The 19,362-nt window shown below is 35.4% G+C and overlaps 1 protein-coding gene across 1 annotated transcript in view; it reads right to left on the bottom strand.

Annotated features, from left to right (window-relative positions):
* Positions 1-13,571, bottom strand: part of LMBR1 (limb development membrane protein 1) — a 131,846-nt gene extending 118,275 nt beyond the window's left edge. Inside the window, exons 1-2 of the mRNA XM_021708813.1 lie at positions 13,529-13,571; positions 6,660-6,799 (exon numbers count right to left, since the gene is read on the bottom strand). The gene's annotated coding sequence lies outside the window, so the exon portion shown is untranslated. The remainder of the gene's footprint in view (positions 1-6,659; positions 6,800-13,528) is intronic.
* Between the last annotated feature and the right edge of the window lie 5,791 nt (positions 13,572-19,362).

The following is a 19,362-nucleotide window of genomic DNA, read 5'->3' as shown; positions in this document are numbered from 1 at the left end:
CGCTGCGGTGGCCGGAAGCGGCCACTGCACTCCAGTCTGGGCAACAGGGTGAGACTCCAACTCAAAAAAAAAAAAAAAAAAAGATCTTCATTTCAATAAAATACTTAAGCAGTCTAAACATCTGTAAGACTCTAAAAATTAAGATTTGTTCAAAATAAAGTTGACTTATATTTTAGTACACCAAAAATAATGTAGAAACATCTAAATTTGAAGTAAAAAGGAACCTAAGATTCTCTGGTACAACTCTCTCACAAGCCGAACTCTTTTTTAAAAGAGATTCAGTAAATTCCTCCAAGAATTCCATAACTTACAAATGATATACCTGGGATTAGATCCTACATCTCTTGCTCTTTCTACATCACCATATGATATCTCATACTTAACATTCTGGATGGGAAAAAAACAATATTTTGAATTTTGTTAACATTACCTAAAAGAGCATATCAGTTTAGTAGGATTTTATAAGAGAAATAATAAATATAATAACCCATTAATTCTATCCATCAATGTAAAATAAAATGCTTATCTGATTCTATGATCAGTTTGTAAAAAGTAAAATATTTCTACATTTGTTTTCTCAGATGTTTATGTGTAGGTGTGCACTTGCACACTCACACCACCTTAAAATGCCAAAACATGCTTCAACTACAGAAAAGTTTTTAAAAATTCACTTCAAAAAAATATTGAATGAACTATATGCACTTAGTATACTATATAAAATACTCTAACAAAACCAAGGTATTCACACTGTGATTTAAAAGACCTCACCAGTACTCATGGCAGATATCTGCATGAGTGGCACTTGACATCTAATAAGCCTAGATTTGTACCTGTCAGCTATATATGTCCTTGAAAAGGAACAGCAACTCTGTCACTCCATTTCCTCATATATATAATAGGTTATAATCCAAAGGGCTCTTAAAAAGAACAGAAGAGAAATTAACACCCAAAATGTTAAACAAAAATTCAGTGTCTCTTCCCTGCCCTGTCTCAACATCATCCAAATGGTACAAAAAACTGAAAAATGCTGATATACACCAGCATTTAGACCACATAATGACAAGAAAATGATGTTAGTTATAGCCAAAATTAGATCTCAACCATTTCCTTAAAGAGTTATTCTCATTAATTTCACCCAGGAAAGCTTACACAACAAAAATTTGTATTCATAGATGACATTAAAATATGTTAAAATGACAATTACAAAAAACTTGTCATAGAAAACAAATTGTAAAGAATTATACCAACTTATAAACAATAGGAATATAGCAGAATTATGGATGATTTTTTTCTTCCCACTTTTCTGGATACTCTACATTTTCTATAAGGAGAACATGAAATCACCCAAAAGTCATGAAACATACATAACACCTCTCTGGAACTCAAAATTCTCCATATCCCGATATCATATAACTTCTCACAAAAAATGTATAAAAAGGGCAGAAAACAACAAAGCTGAATTGAGATGGGGATGCTGAGTAAGGCTCACTCATTTGCCACAGGGCTCCCTTTATTTACTAGCCTCACTGAGTCTGAATGCAAAATTTAAATTTTAGCCTTGGCAAAATTACATATTACCACATATTAGGGAGTCTCAAAGACTGCTCTCAAATAGTTGCAACTGTGAATATAAACCCTTGAATGCTAAGGATCCACTATGCTTTTATATTCAGAAGAAAAAAAAACCTATCATTTGCAGCACAAAAAAGAGACTCTTTTTATTGTTACTGATCTACAAATATCCATGCTTCCAGAATCTATCTCTCTAACATCCACAATCTATCTCTCTAATCATATATGTCCCCTTTTGTACAGTAAAAATTACAAACTCAAACTCTTCTCTGGAAGTCAAAAGTCAAAAAATAAAAATTTGCCTTAGGTAAAAGTTCACAAATCAGTAAAAACCATCTACTCTGACTAACGAATACATTTACTTAAAACTAAGATAGTTATCAAAAGCTAAAGTAAAAAATATTCACCAGCAGATCAACCAAGCAGCAATGTCTGCTGAACAACTGAAGAAAAAAATTCAGCATCCTGAGTCCAAAAAGATTCCAAATACAAACTAATTTAGTTTGTTAAGAAATTAGATGCCTTTTTTCATGTATTGAACAACTGGCTTTTTATCTGAATAATTAAACATACAAAAATTAAGTTTATTAACCAGAATAAATAAATATGAAATTTTTAGATTTTGTTTATGCTAATCTAATGATAAATTTACATGTAAGTTAAAGTTACTATGAGAAAAACATCTAATAGATACAATAATGTAGCTAAAATACACCGCTAAGTAGTAATTATGTTCTTGGTAACTTTGCCAAGCTTGTTAAGTTTCCAGCATTTTACAAACATACATCATACATACACACCTTAACAATATTCTATAATTTTGATAAATCATTCTTAAATTTAGAACTGTTGTTAGAATAATACACATATTTCATTATATATTATTTCATATTAATTTGTAAAATAAATAGTCAAATCTTTCTGCTTTAGAAAGGTAAAATTACATGCTTCCATATAGCAGAACCCTAAAAATTCAAAAAGTTTGTAGTTTGTCTAAATCAGTATCAATGGCAAACAATTTGAAAGATATCCAATGCCTACCCAAGAAAATGTATTTAAATTTTAAAATTATTTAATAGTTTAGAACAGAACAAGACTAAATTGCCAGGTAACGATAGGATGCATTAACTTCTAGCTCCACCTGCTGGAGTTAGCAAATATTTCAAAATACAATACACAATACTATGGAGCAAATAATTCAACATATTTCCTCACAGACAAAAACCTTCATGAATTTAAATTAGAAAATTAGTGAGAGTTCAGCTATATTCAGTGATTTCCAGAATGACAAAACTAAGTTAAAACCAATATTCCTATTGAAGATCTAATCCAACTATCATATGATATGCTATCAAAAAGTAGCATATCATTTTTCAAAATTCTACCAAGAAAGGGTAAGTGTTAGAGAAGACTACGAGTTTGCTTTCAAGTAGTGTTGTGAGAACTTCAGAATTAGAATAGCACCTGCTTATTTATTTAGAAGAAAGATAAAAAACAAAGAACAATTATTGCAATGAACTGTGGACCATTTTACCTTAATATAACTTTCTTCTTATGACAAAAAAGAAATACATGTTCATTGTATAAATATTATATAGTGCCAATACCAAAAAAATTATATCATATAATCCTACTACTCTAAGAAAAACAGTGAAACCCTTGTATTCAAGATATTTTTCTGTGCACCTACATACACATGCACTTTCTTCTTCTTCTTTTTTTTTTTTTTTTTGAGTTGGAGTTTTGGTTATCTTTTAACAAACTGAATCTCAAATTGGGCAATCATGTCACAGATGTTTGTCTCTGTCTCTCATAAGTGAGTGGATAGCTTAGCAAAAATTAGGAAAAACACCTCAACAACTGAAGAAGTATTATTCCCCTTTATATAAAGCTACAACTTAATTCCATCATCTTTCTATTTTCCAAAATGTTATGATTATTTGGTTTATAATTTAAAACTCATATTACATAAGATTAGTCATTTTAAAGTGAATAAGGCAGTGGTATTTAGTGCATTTGCAACGTTGTGGAACCAGATGTGGTTTCATTGCTTGAGAAAATTAACACATCTCCTGGTATCTGGTATGTAACTATTGATCTTACAAATGCTTTTTCTCTGTCCCTGTTAGTAAAGATCACCAGAAGCAGTTTACTTTCAGCTGGCAAGACCAGCAATACACCTTCTTTGTCCAGCCTCAGGGTTATATCAACACTGCAGCCCTATATCATAATTTAGTTCACAAGGACCTTGGTCATCTTCCTCTGCCACATGATATCACACAAGTTCATTACACTGATGGTATTCTCCTGATTGGAAATAGCAATTGAGAAGTAGCAACTACTCTAAACTTATCGGCAAGACATCTGTGTGTCCAGAGTAGGAAATAAATCTGATAAAAATTCAGGGGCCTTCTATCTCAGTGAAATTTCCAGGGGTCCAGAGGTGGGGCATATAGAGATATCCCTTCTAAAACCTAGGGTAAGTTGTTGAACCTGGTCCCTCCTATACCAATAAAGTGGCACGATAGCTAATGGGCCTCTTGGATTTTGAAATTAATACATTTTTCATTTGGGTGTGTTACCCCAGCCAATTTACTGAGTGACCTGAAAAGCTGCAAGTTTTGAGTGGGGTCCAGACAAGAGCTTACAGAGGTCCAGGCTGCTCTGTAAGCTACTTTGGGCTTAGGATATGTGCCTCAGTGAATCCAATGGTGCCTGAAGTGGCAGTGGCACGTAGGGATGCAATGTAGGCTCATCCACAGACCCTTAGGATTTTGGAGCAATGGCCTGCCATGCTTTGTGGATAACTACTCTCCTTTTGAGAAACAGCTCTTGGCCTGTTATAAGGCTTTAATGGAGATTGAATACTTAGCCATGGACCACCAAGGTGACATGGGACCTGAGCTGCCTTTCATGAGTGTTTTCTGACCCACAAAACCATACATGAGTGTTTTCTGCCCTTCATGAGTGTTTTCTGACCCACAAAGTGGGGCATACACAACAGAGCTCCATCATCAAATGAAAGTGGTATATGACTGGGCCCGAGGAGGCCCTAAAAGGCACAAGTTACATAACGAAGTAGCTCAAATGCCCAAGGTCCCCACTCCTGCTACACTGTCTTCTCTTTCTCAGCCTGCACCTATAGTTTCACAGGAGGTTCCCTAAGATCAGATGGCATAGGACAGATGACAGATGGTTTGCATAAGCTGCAGCACTACTGCCCCTTTCTGGGACATCACTGAAGGACTATGGTGAAGGGAAATCCTTCAGTTGGCAGAACTATGGGCAGTACATCTGGCTGTTTCCTTTGCTTGGAAGGAGAAATGGCCAAACGTGATTATATATCAATTAATGGGCCACGGCAAATGGATTGGCTAGATGGTCAGGGGCTTAGAAGAAATATAATTGGAAAACTGGTGACAAAGAAATTTGGGATAGAGATATGTGAACAGACTTCCCTAAGTAGGCAAAAAAGGTGAGAATATTTGTATCCCATGTGAATGCTCACCAAAGGGTAACCTCAGCAGAGGAGGATTTTAATAATCAAGTGGATAGGATGATCCATTCTAGCCGGGCTCTTTCCCTAACCACCCCTGTCATTGTCCAGTGAGCTCATGAACACAGTGGCCATGGTGGCAGGAATGGTGGTTATGCATAAGCTCAGCAATATGGACTTGTACTCACCAGGGTTACCCTGGCTATGCCCACTGCTGAGGGACCAATCTGTTAGCTGTGATTTTTGTTTTCCAAATCTCCATACTAAATATGTATTTCTTTAAAAACACACAAACACATACATACACATACATTTATCCATGTTAGGGCCTTATTTATCATAAGCAAACAAACAATTACAAAACAAATTTCCACTGGAATGGGGATAACAAGATTTGAGGCCACATGAAAATTCATCTGAAAATGAGGTATCCTAATTTTGTCATCTGCCTTTGCTGTTCAGAAATAATGTATCTAACCTACCATATAACTATCAAATTATATGTCTATAATAAAACAACTATTAACACTAATCACACCAATAACAAATGACATTAATAAAATAATAACCATAACACATAGGAACTAGTAACACAAATTAATAACACAAATAAAATAAAGGAAGGACATGGGCATTATTAGCAAAAAAGATATCAAAATTTCTAAGAGCTATCTCAATTCTAACTGATAATTAAAAATTTTAATTATAACATTTTCTACAATAACTGTAATAATATCAAAGAGCTATAATCAATTCTAACGGATAATTATAAAATGTTAAGACCCTTCAAAAAAGAATTATGCCAGCATATTCTATGGGAGAAAAGAGTTTATACACTAAATTGGTATGTAAAAAAAAATAAATTCTTCAGAAAGAAGAAAAACAGCCTAAATAATTTAATAGCTACCATTTATTAAGTGCCTATTAAGAAACAGTTAATTTACATACATCATTCCTATTCCAAAAACAAATTTGCAAGGTGAGTTTTATTTATCATCCCAATTAAGAGAAGAGGAAATTGCGGTCAGAAAAGAACAGTGACTTGACCAAAGTCAGCAAGAAAATGGCAGACCAAGACTGGAACACCAGTCTATCTGACTTGAAAGCAATCCACCATGTTACCTGTATGTAATAAGTGAGTCACTATGTTTATAAAATCATTTTAAAGTTTGTACTTGACAGAAAGTGTTTTTCCCATTTTATCATATACTTTGAGAAGACTGAAGAAAGCAATAGGTAAACAAATAAAATGTAAACTATGGCTATCTTGTAAGTCTTAAATACAGGTTGAGTTCTTCTGACATATTCAGATAAACCAAAAATCTCTTGCTAAATATTTAAATGAAAATGTGTTTAACAAAATCACTGTAAGTATAAAAACTGCTTATTAATGAAGTAGCAGAAAAAGTCTTTCACAATTAACTAAAAATAGAAATAATAAGTAAAAGCTGGTTTTCTGACCTTATTAAGGACCTAAATGGCTTATTGAAGGAAGTCACAAATTATGAAGGAAACTAAGAAAAATCTAAAATGATAGTGCAGTAAAAAATTAAAATATTAGTTGTGTTGATATTAAGCAATATATACTAACCATGAATCAGGGAGCCATTTAGCCACTGAATATAGTAGTTTTGAGGAAAAGAAAGCAGGATTTCATTGCTGATTATTGAAAAGGGTAAAAGCAAAACAGCCCCAGCTGAAACTGCTAGAGTGAACGTGCTCAAAAACAACCTGGAAGAGAGGAGAGTCATCATCACCAGTGATATGAAAAAGCAATGAACATGGAAGTAATCAAAAGAATACAAACTCTTCAATGTTTCAATTGAAAAAGTATTATATAAGGATTTCATTAAATATATGTAGTTGGAAGACTAATGATATACATATGATGCTAGAAGTTAAACTCGATGTACTCTAAAACTCTTTACTCTATGAAAAGGTCATTAAATCTAACAAATAGAACATAAAAGATATACTGAAGACAGGATACTTCACACATTTTACAAAGAATAAATTGTAATCACATTCTTTTAAATATAAGTATTTATTTCACAATTAAATTGCATTTAATTAACAATTTGACAATATATGCTAAAAGCAATGCAACAACTGCTTCAGGTGAAAAAACTACTTGTGGAAGCAGTATTAAAAAATTAACTTAAAATGATTATTTCAAAGGAAGAAAACAAAGTCATTAGGTTAACATCTCTTGAATGAGTAAAGGTTAAACAAACGATAGTAATAAACAGTAGGAAATTATTAATATTTAAAACACTATTTTTGTCATTTTAAAAAATAAGTAGCTCTAATAGGTACTAATACGGAAAAATACCAAAAATAATTAAGCCAACAAAACAAACCAAAGAAAAGCATGGACAATAAATGATAAACATGCTCTTCCTCCCACCCCCTCATAAATGCACATATACAATCAAAAAAATAGAGGCACAAAAATAATCCAGCATAATATGTAACAATTCCATAAGAAAGAGGAATTATAAGGGGCTTTTTTTTTTAGTTACACTTTTCTGAATTATTTTAAATTCTTACAACAAACACCCAATTTTTTAAAAGATTTTTAAAAGGAAAAAAGGAGCTTCACTATTAAAGACAGAATTTTAATATCCACTCCATTAAAGTTAATATTAGGATAATGTAAAAATAAATGTAAGAAAAAGTAGGAAAAAATACAAAATGCCCCCCAAAAAACACATCTCACAGAGTAACTTTGAGGCCAATGCCATCTTGTGGCAACCAACAGAAGTGTATTACTACCTAAAAGCCAAAAATAACCAGGAAATCTCTTCTGTTCAGCAAATCAATAATAAATTTTTAAATGCAGACCATATGATACATATTAACAATATAAATCAAATTAGACATAGCAGAATTTTTATGAACTGGTTTTGCTGAATAGACAACACATTTCCTGGGAAAAGCGCTCAGACAAGTCCTTGTCTCAGGGTCCACAGACAATTCCAGCAGTGATCTCAAACTTCCCCAGTCAAGTCACTATCATTCCTTCCAGTGCTAAAATTGAGGTCAAATCCAAAAATCTTACCATTCTAGGTCCTGCACAGCTATCCCAGTATAATTTTCCAGGCTCCTTTTCTCACTACCACCCATTTCAACACACACTCAGACTTGCCTAACTTCCACATTTCCCAAACATCAAACGGACTTTTAGGATTCTTTGTCTCCCTGCACAGTCTGCTCACTCAGGATACTTGTGACATACTCTGCATGGCAAACTCATATGAATCTCAAGACAGACCTCAAATGTCAAATTTGCTCTGTGAAGTATTCTGCAACTTCTCTCTTCTTGCTCCCCTCCATAAAATCACTTCCTCTCTCCTCTTGGCTCCCATATACTTTGACCACATACCTAGCAATGAAAGTCAAACATTCTTTCCAACTCAAAACCTGAAACCCATGATCTGACAAAAGAAGTTAGCTGATGGGGGCAAAACAGAAAAAGTACTTAAAGTCACAAGTGACCTACAAAATCCTGAATACAAGGTCACCATAACTATAATGTTCGCTCTTTCAACAAAAAAATTACTAGAATCTATCATACTTTAGAGGCAATTGTGATTGGCCCTGGAGATACAAAAAAGATAATAGCATCATCCCTGACTGCCCCTGAGTAACTCCAAGGATAGCTACTCATAAGAGGCTGAGTGGTGAAACTAAATGCTGGCAGAGAGTGATAGCAAGGATCTGAACTAAAAAAATTTTTAAATTTTTTAAAAAGAGCAACTAAAAAAAATTATTTTTAAGTGCAGTAGAGGTCACTGCTCATGTAACTACTGAAAGTGCCCTTACAGAATTAAAGGACAGTTTCAGAAATTTCACCTTCTGAAATATAGCATTATTTTTCAAAAATTTTGAAAATGCACCTTGTGTAATTGTAGTAGTAGTAAGATAGTGTTTTTCCAAGTATCTGATATTTGTGACTATCTCCTTAATCCAACTAGAAAACCAGAACCTCTCCTCACCTTAATAAGGTGATAAGGGCATATACTTAACCACTGAATATAGCTATAGTGTAAAGAAAGCCATATCTATAGGTCTTTTCAGGGGGATAATAAATTAAAACAATAAGACTATCTTAAATCACTTTAACGTTCCACAAAGCTTTCACATACTTTCACTAGGCAAACAAGAGCCAAGACCCTTGAATCCTGAGTTTCAAATCCCCTGTTCTTAACCATCATCTTCCCAAGCTTTCTGCCATGGTCCTGCCCCTCCTCTACCCCACAGAGCTATCAACAGACACAATTATTCTCTGGTCTGTCAAAGGAAGACGTCTTCTTCCTTCTGCTCATCTGCACTGACCTCTACCTCTGCTGTCCCCAAGGGCCTTGCTTCACTGGTCACTCAACTCTTAACCTTCAGTATCACCTTTCCCTTTAGATGCTTACCTGCCAAAGATAGACACCCTCAAGTATTTCTGCTCTTTTAAAAAGCCTATTAAGCAGAACTTACATACCATATCTTTACTTCTACATCTTCAATTCCTTTCTCCCCACAGCAAAAGGATGTGGTCAAATCCACCAGGGGAGTGTGTGTGCACATGTGTGTGTATGTGTGTCTCAGGGGTGGAGGTCTCACTTTGTTGCCCAGGTTGGAGTGCAATGACACGATCAGGGCTCCCCACAGCCACCAGCTCCGAAGCTCAGGTGATCCTTCTGCCTCAGTCTCTCCAGTAGCTGGGACTACAGGGATCCACCACCATGCTTGCCTAACTTTTTTCTTTTTTTGTAGAGATGCGGTCTCACTATGTTACCTAGGCTGGTCTCAAACTCCTGGGCTCAAGCAATCCCCATGCCTCAGTCTTCCAAAGTGCTGGGATTACAGGTGTGAGCCACACACCTGGCCACAAGACTTTTTTTTTTTTTTTAATTGGAAGTCTCACTCTGTCACCCAGGCTGGAGTGCAACGGCACACTCACAGCCACCCCAGCAACAACCTGTTGGGCTCCAGCAATTCTTCCGCCTCAGCCCTCCAAGAAGCCAGAACTACAGGTGCGCACTACCACACCGGGCTAATTTTTGATCTGCTGTAGAGACGAGGTCTCACCAAGTTGCCCAGGTTGGTCTCGAACCCCTGGGCTCAGGCAATTCTCTCACCTCAGCCTCCCAAGGTGCTGGGATTACAAGCTGAGCCACTGAGCCCAGCCCCTAATTTTTCATTCTCAGATTCAATGTGACACTCTATTGTTTTAAACAAAGAATGAATAAATGCTTTTTTATTTGTTAGTAGTTATTATCAATAAAATAAAAGAACATTTTTAAAACTCCACTATAAAATACAGGTTACCATTAAAAATGTATTTCACAGGTTAATGTTTCTATAGATAGATTTTTTTTTTTTTAAGAGACAGGGTCTCACTCTGTCACCTGGGTTGAGTACAGTAGCGTGATCATAGCTCACTACAGCCTCGAGCTCCTAGATTAAGTAGTTCTCCCACCTTGGCTTCCCAAAGTGCTGGGATTACAGGTGTGAGCCACCACATGTGACCAAAATATATATTTTTTTAACAAAAAGAAAACAATAATTGCATACAAAACCTGTCACCTTACATCTTAAAGTTTAATATCTAACTAAGACTTTTAGAAACAATGTTTGAAACAGTTGGATTTAAGTCATTCAAAATTATTCAGTAAGATGTATGTAGTGTTGATGACAAAGGTTTCGCATTTGGCATTTTTCTTCCACACTCTCAAATATTATCAAAAGTTCTGATTGTCTGGGTAACAGAAAAGAGACAAATTGAGTGACATTTTACACTCATCTGTAAAATGGTGGCATCCCATCCTAAGTCTTCATCCCAGCTAATCAATAAACATTTGCTGCATGAATTAGGCTTCTTAATACCTGACTCTAAACCAGTGGCTCTTAACCAGTAGTAGAGTCAGGATCACCCATGGAGCTTTTGTTAAAGCACAACTCAGAGACTGGAACTCAGTGAGTCTTTCTGGTGGGGCTCACTCACTAGACAAGTATTTACAAAGTACTGACTACTACTCTGTGCCAGGATAGTTCTAGACACTTTAGAACAGTGAAAAAAACAACCAAACATTCTTGTCTGAGCAAGGCTCATACTGGAGTGGGGAGAGTCAGACAATAAACAATAAAGTATTAAATATGTAAATGTGTAATTTATTAAAGATCATAAGTGCTACAGAAATAAAGCTAGGTAAGGATTGGAAGTGGGGAGGAGGACACAGATTTCAATATTAAGAATGGCAGTCAGGAAAGGTCTGTTGAAAAGCTGACATTTAGGGGGAAAAGCAAAGCAAAACAAAACCAAAGGGGATGAGAGAATCAGCTCAGTGTGATAGCTGATAAAAAAGAATTCTGGACAGACAAAACTGGTCAAAAGCCCAAAGGTGGAGGTAACATTGATTTCACACCTATTGTGCCATTAAGCACCCCACCCTAGTTAGATTTTTTTCTTGTATATGTTACTTAATCCACATAACAGTACTAAAAAGTAGGTGGAAATTCTAATCTTACATATGGAGAAAATGAATATCTGTTTCTTAGTCTTTTGTGGACTCAAGTTAATCTTGAGTTCAGAATTTGAACCCAGATCAACCTAACTTCAGTTCTCACTCATTCCATCACAGTGAAAGACAAACAGATCAATTGGGGGGTGGGAGGGACAGACTAGGAAAGATGCCTTCTCTCAGGCAACCTGCCCTCTCGTGCCTCCACCCTAACTTTAATACAACTTTGTATGAACTCACTGACCTTCAGGAAAAGGATGTCTGAACACATCACCATGACGTGAGCAACTGCCACAAGGACACCATATATACCCATATTGACACTAAAGACATTTTTAGGGGTAAAAGAAAAAGTGATATGTTCTTTTCTGTTTATACATTATTTATCTCTGAGTATATTTGAGTAGATTTACCACCACAAGTGGTACACAGACTAAATGGAGAGGAGAGAGGCACATATCTCACTTGTCCTTTATACCTAGTGGATTTCACATGAAAAGACTATATCTACCCTTCATTCAGTCTGTGATTCATTTTAGTTTTTCTGAGGTGAGTGAGTTTTTGCAGAAGCAGTAATTTAAACAAAAATGATGATTCACTTAAGAATTTTCATATATGTCACAGTGCTAAGAATAAAACTAAGACCCCTAATTCTGTAAATTTAAAACACCAAGTTTTGGGTCTAGGTTCCAGAAAGCAATAATTTCCAGTATAAAGCAATAATTTCCAGTATAAAGCTGCAGTTGTTCTTGTTTGTTATCTAACTTCACTATGACATTTAAAATAAATGATCAAATCTAGTAAAGCAAGATCCATTTATATTCATTTTTCAGTTGTGAATTATATCAGGACTGTTCAAGTCATTTATTAGTTGAAAGTATTTTTTAGGAAGGTGAAATTCACATTACATACAATTTTTAAGGTGAACAATTCAGCAGAATTTAGTTTATTCATAACATTGTGCAACCACTACCTCTTTCTAGTTCCAAAACATTTCATCACCCCAAAATAAAATGTCATACGTGCTCCCTGTTCCCCTCCCACTCAGCCCCTTGCAACCATCAATCTGCTTTTTATATCTATTCTGGATATTTCTAATAGATGGAATTATATACTGTGTGACCTTTTGTGTTTAACTGCTTTCACTTTTGTGTCTGTTTTGGAGGTTCATTCATTGGTGATTGTGTGGTAGATATACAGGAGAATGCAGTGTTTACAGGAATTATACATGATAGTATCCTGAGGAAATAAAGCCATAGGTCAGCAACTTCTCAAACACTTCAAGGGAAAAACTCTTTGTATTCTACTACCTTTTCTATCAATGTGAGATTATTTCAAAAGAATTTTATCAATCTAAAAATCCTGGAGTACAGAACTTTCCTAGGTAGGTGCATCTATATAATTTCACATTTTAATCAAGCAAAAACTAATAGAAAGGAACTCACTGCTTTTCATTCAGTTTGATATTTCAATAAAATCAAAAGACATCTATATCATATCTCACCAGTGTACATAAGGAACCTAAAAGATAATCTGGGCTCATCTCCCCACTCACAGCAGGTAGAGGTTCATAAACCAGGGGAGATGACTGTTCCCTCACTCAAGAGCACCACAGTCTTCTCAGCAGACCATTCAAATAGCCAAGAGTTTTATTTCTTATGATCCAGCAATTTTCCCAAGCTTAAGTCCATTTCCTCATTAAATTTTCTGAAGATAAAGTCGGTCAGCTCCTTTAAAGAGCAAATTTTAACAGGAAATAATCAATCCTCAATTATCCACATATATTTGCCTATATGTGTTTTCCAAAAATAGTATTAATATTAATAAAGATTGTGTAATGCATTAGGTAATTTTTTCCATATATCTATCCAAAAATTAGAACTGAATTTTGAGAATTTATGACTTCAGAATTAGAAACTGAATAATTAAACTTTAAAATACATACGAAATCCTATTGACTATGGCATCTTCATCTTCTTGTTCATCTGCAAAAATGTTTAAGGTATTAATATTCTGTTACTTAACAACAAAATATTTCATTAGCTTATTTAAAAAACAGAAAAACATAAACTTCAAAGGGAAATTACCAAATAGAAGCAATTTTCAAAGAGCACTGCATTTATTTCAGCACAGATCTAAATTTAAATCTCATTAAATCAAGCAGTAGGATGGTATATAGTTAGATAATGGAATGTTCTGATTCATAAAAAATCTTAATTAACAAAACTACCATATGTAGATTAAAATTTCTCACATATTTAGTGCTCAAGAAAATAAAACTTAGTAGAAACTTAGAACCACTGTGAAACATTGTTATACAATGTTAAGTGAAACTGCTAATGAATAAAATTTTCTGATTGATAACAAACAACAAAAATTTTTACCACAAGATTAAAATTCAGAACCTTAGAACTCATCTAATTTTCTATAGTTTGAGTTTGCCATTAGTAACAGTAATAACAAGGACTCACTTGAACCATTCTAAATAACCTTGACTATCACTGCCTCAGTAATCCAGAATTATTGTTTAAATTACAGACAGAAATATATTAAGTCTTTTGTATCTTTTTTAGGTCGCAGATGGCCTTCACTCCCATACTCACTCACCCTCCCCTCTCTCTCTCATGCCTGTCAGCCATCTCCTTTGTCCTCCCATAAACTTTCCAGCTAAAGAGACAATGATCAATTATAAGAATACTACAAAACACTCCTGGTCCCTGCTTCTTATATATCTAATGTCCTCAAAGGCTCTCTCCTTAGGTCCCTAGAATTCTGAGTGTCCACCTCTGAGTGCCAATGTGTATTTGAGCCATTCTGTCAGTCAATCTCCATTCTTAATTACATGATGTCCCAAACAGTTTTACAACCAAAGGGGCCACTGCTGTGCCCATATCCAATCAATCATCAAGTCTTAAAGAATATTTTATACATTTCATTTCTATTCCCAACACTCTACCAACTAGATCCAGGGTCCTTATCACTCCTCCACCACTCCTGGATTACTCTAAAAATCATCTAGGAAATTTCTAATTTTCCCATTCATCATTCTCTAACTTCTCTTAAAATAATGTACTTTTATTCATTTTCTCTCTCCCTCCTTCTGTGTCTATAAATTATGTAACCAAGCCAAAATACCTTTAAAAATAGCTAAGATACTGTTTTGAATCTGTAGGTCTTCAAGTTTTTGAGAGATTATAGAATCCACCAAAATTTCAGGGCAGTCACAGAGCCAAGTAATAGTACTAAAGTAATACACTAGAGCAAGCTATGTCTCTATTTCCCTCAAAAATCTGACAAGCTTAAGTAGATAATATAAAATTTAAAAATCCTTAAGTATTTATATAGCACCTACTGTTAGCCCAGTATCACAGGTAGATAATCTCATGATTTCTAGAAAATATCTAGGGTTTCAACAAAAGGCAATAAGGTAATTACCCTGGTACTTATAAAACCTGACCTAAAAATCTGTGAATTAATGAACACAAAGTTCATTTTAAAAGGAGTAGAGATATAGTGGTCCCTCTGGCTAGATAAAGCTATATGTGAAATAATAAAAGAATAATACAAGATACTACATAACTGGATACTAAATAGTATTACAGAGACTCTAAATTCAATACTTCTTTAGGGAAAGAAAAGATATTCTAGTATCTGACAAAAAGGGATGCGATGTGGGTGAATAGAATGTTCAAAGTCAGAGCTGGTCACAAGGAACCAAACAGCCTCATAAACTATGGAATTTCCCAGATGCTAAATTGTTGGGAGCCGGTCACGGAGGCCCACTGAGCGTTTGGGATCAGGAAGGGCTGTTGACCCTGAGACCACTAGGCTGCGTTCAGGAGTTGTTGACCCCATTTTCTCTCCCTTTTCTGCCTAGCACTCCAGCCAGAAAAAACTCCTGCAAGCTCAAGCATATAACTCTGAGACCGGGACGAACACAAACTAACTTCAGAAGCTCATTGTTCCCATTTTTCCACAGACTGTGGTTTTGGTTTTCATACTACTTACAGTTCAAACTTAGGTCACATTGAGGAGCCTTAGTGTTGGCCACAGGCTTTTTGTATGTGATCTTAAGATTATAGCAATATAAGTTTTGGAAAACAGGTTATAGAGATAAGTTTTTAGGTAACCATTTTGTTAAAAGAATGCGGTCAGCCTACTTCAGGTTGGGCCCACCATGAACTTTGGACTGGGTCACATTCCAAACATTCTTGGTTAGGCCACCTCAGGTTGTAAGAGTGATTGTTTAAGTTTCAATAGGATTGTTTAACTTGGCATTAGCATAAATTAGCATAGAATGAAAAAGGTTTATAGGATAGGTTAGTCACAGATTAAGGTTAGCGCTTGTAATGGGTTTTTTAGGTTATTGATTATAGAAACACTGTGCTTTAGGAAGGTATTGTTTCATTGCTTTTGAGGAACATTAACCAAGCATGAGGAGCAGAAAGACAGTTTTGGGTTTGTTCTTCCTCATGCCTGAAGGAACATCGGTGGGTGGGAGAGACACCCCTCATATACCTGGCTGTGTTCACGTGAAAGACATGTAAGAATGACTTTGCAGAATTTGGGGATAAAAGCCCACTGTAAACCTTCAATAAATGGCTTCTGCTCATCTTGAACAGTAGTTCAGTTCCTTTCTTTCTCCCCAGTCCCCTTCTTTCTTCTCCCTAGTTGCCTACTCCATCTCACCTCCAGGAACCTCTGAACCTTGCAGGAGCTAGACTCCCGGACTAAATAGCCCAGCACTATTCTTAGTTGGACATAAGAATTGTGATAAACAAGGACTCTAGTCTAAGAGGATGGCTCTAAGAGTAGTCAAATTCCCTAGACGTTATTTTTAGTTATCTTAGTACCAGGCAACTGCTTACTTCAATCACCAACATAGTCAATATACTACACCACACTAAAGTATATTGATATGCCCCTATATCATGCCTAGACCATTTGGCATTACAATAAGAGTTTTAATTAAAATGCTTCCACTTGCCTGATTTTCTCTTGTATCTTGTGATGATGAAGTAGGAAACAATGTAGAGAATGGCAAAAAGAAGGAAACATATCTGAAACAACACAAATTTAATAGGTCATTTACATTTTTGCATATCATTTTTAAACAGAAGACACAGCTTTGATATTTAGGGAAAAAAACAAAAAATTAAAAAGTAAAAATGTACATTTTACTAATATAAAGTTTTGATGAAAAATTTATTTATGTGAATTAGTCATTAGCCCAGTTTAATACCATTCCAGAAAAAAAGCCCAATGGAGATTTTTTTCCATAACTTGATCATATGTTTTTCAAAATCATGTGGAAGTGTAAAGAACCAGATCATTGCTAACACTTCTGAAAAATAAGTCACTAAGAGACTACTACTACCCTTACCAAATGTTTAAACATTATCAAAAGCCTCAAGGCATTTTATTTTTTTTTTGAGTTGGAGTCTCACTCTGTCACCCAGACTAGAGTGCAGTAGCCGCTCCTGGCCACCACAGCCTCGACCTGCTGGGCTCTGGCAACCCTTCCGCTTCAGCCTTCCAAGTAGCTGGAACTACAGGCACATGCTACCACGCCCGGCTAATTTTTGGTTTATTGTAGAGATGAAGTCTCGCCAAGTTGCCTGGGCAGGTCACGAACCCACGGGTTCAGGAAATCCACTCACCTCAGCCTCCCAAAGCGTGGGATTACAGGCTGAGCCACCGAGCCTGGCTCTCAATGCATTTTAAAGAATATGCTGGAGATCAGCTGGGCGTGACCGCTCCTGGCCACCGCACTCCAGTCTGGGCAACAGAGTGAGACTCCAACTCAAAAAAAAAAAAAAGAATACGCTGGAACCATAAACTGACAGATGAATGAAATAGATTTCATTACATAAAAGTTTAACATACAAGAGGTATCATAAATCAATGTGAGTAGAAAATAATTAGTCAATAAATACAGCACATATCAAAATAAATGGCAACTGAACAAGAGACGTTTTAAAATAATACAATTAAGTTATATTTTTAATTTTTATTTTTTAATTGACAAATAAAAATTGTACATATTTATCAAATGCAACATATTTTGAATATATATACATTGTGGAATGGTTCAATCAAACTAACATTGTACTACTTCACATATTTATAATTTTTTGTGATGAAAACACTTAAAATCTACTCTTAGTGATTTTCAAATTATTATAATACATTGTTATTTACTATAGTCATCAGGTTACTCAACAGCTCTGGAACTAATTCCTTCTAACTGAAAATTTGTATCCTTTTACCAACACTTCCCCAACCACTCACCCTCAACCCCCAGCAACCACCATCCCATCCTACTCTCTACTTTCATGAACTCAACATTTTTAGATTCCACATATAAGTGAGATCAGGAAGTACAGTATTTATCTTTCTGTGCCTGGCTTATTTCCTTAACATAATGTCTTCCAGGTTCATCCACATTATTGCAAATGACCAAGGACTTATTTCTTGTTTTAAAGCTGAGTAGTATTTCATTGTGCATATATACCACATTTTCTTTATCTAATCCTCCACTGATAGACATAGTTTGACTCAACATCTTGACAACTGTGAATAATGCTGGAAGGAACATGGCAATGCAGACATCTCTTCAACATATTGATTTCATTTATTTTGAATATACGAGGGGGGAACCCAAAAAACTCTGGAATTTATTTATAAAAAATTATTTATTCTTACATGTTTAAACTTCAGTCACCTTCAAGTGCTCTCCATTTGACGCAATACGCCTATGGAGATGCTTTTTCCACTGCTCAAAACAGTTTTTGAACTTGTCAATTTTTGATGCCTTCTAGTGCTTCTGCGTTTTTTGTCTCACCTCTTCCACATCAGCAAAATGTTTTCCATTGAGGACTCTTCATCAGCACACACAAAAAAAGTCACTTAAAAAAAAATCACTTGGGGAAGAACACATGAACAGGGAGCGTGGGGCATGAGGGTCATGCTGTTTTTGTTCAAAAGCTGCTGAACACTCAGCACAGTGTAAGCAGGTGTGTTATCATGGTGGAGGAACCAGTCACCTGTTTGCCATAGCTTGGGACGGTTTTTCTGCAAACTGTGACACAACCTTCTCAAAACTTCCAGATAAAAACTGGTTGACTGATGTGGAGGAAAAAATTCCAAATGTACTACAACAAGGGGCTCACCCTCCAAAAGATAATTTCAGGGTTTTTGGGTCCCCCCTCATATACCCAGGAGTAGAACTGCTGGATCATATGGTAATTCTATTCTTAATATTTTTAAAAACCACCATACTGTTTTCCATAAAGGGTACAGTAATTTACATTCCTACCAACAGTATGCAAGGGCTCCCTTTTCTCCACATCCTGGTCAACACTTATCTTTTGTCTTTTTAATAAAAGCCATTCTAACAGGTGTGAGATAATAGCTCACTGTGGTTTTGATTAGCATTTCCCTGAAGATTAGTGATGCTGCACACCTTTTCATATACCTGCTGGCTATTTGTATGTCTTCTTTTGAGATGTGTCTATTCGAGTTCTTTTTAAAACAGATTGTTTGTTTAAATTCAATTTAATTTCTGTCAAATCTGGGAAATGACAGACTAGCAAAAAAAGGAGAGGGGTCAAGGAACAGGAAATGCATTACAGTCAAAGACAAAGTATGCTAGAAATAAAGGTTTACTACAGCTTGTTGTGGAACATGGCAGAAAAAAATGTAAAGACTCTCAAATGAAACCACTCCAAGTGATGATACAGTCTAGGAAACACCCCATGTGTGGATTTCTGGAGAACT

The sequence above is a fragment of the Carlito syrichta genome, unplaced genomic scaffold (assembly GCF_000164805.1).
Source record: "Carlito syrichta isolate Samal-C Ts95f unplaced genomic scaffold, Tarsius_syrichta-2.0.1 Scaffold148917, whole genome shotgun sequence".
Lineage (NCBI taxonomy): Eukaryota > Metazoa > Chordata > Mammalia > Primates > Tarsiidae > Carlito > Carlito syrichta.
Note: the sequence above shows the minus strand (reverse complement) of the source record. Positions and strands in the feature narration are given on the sequence as shown.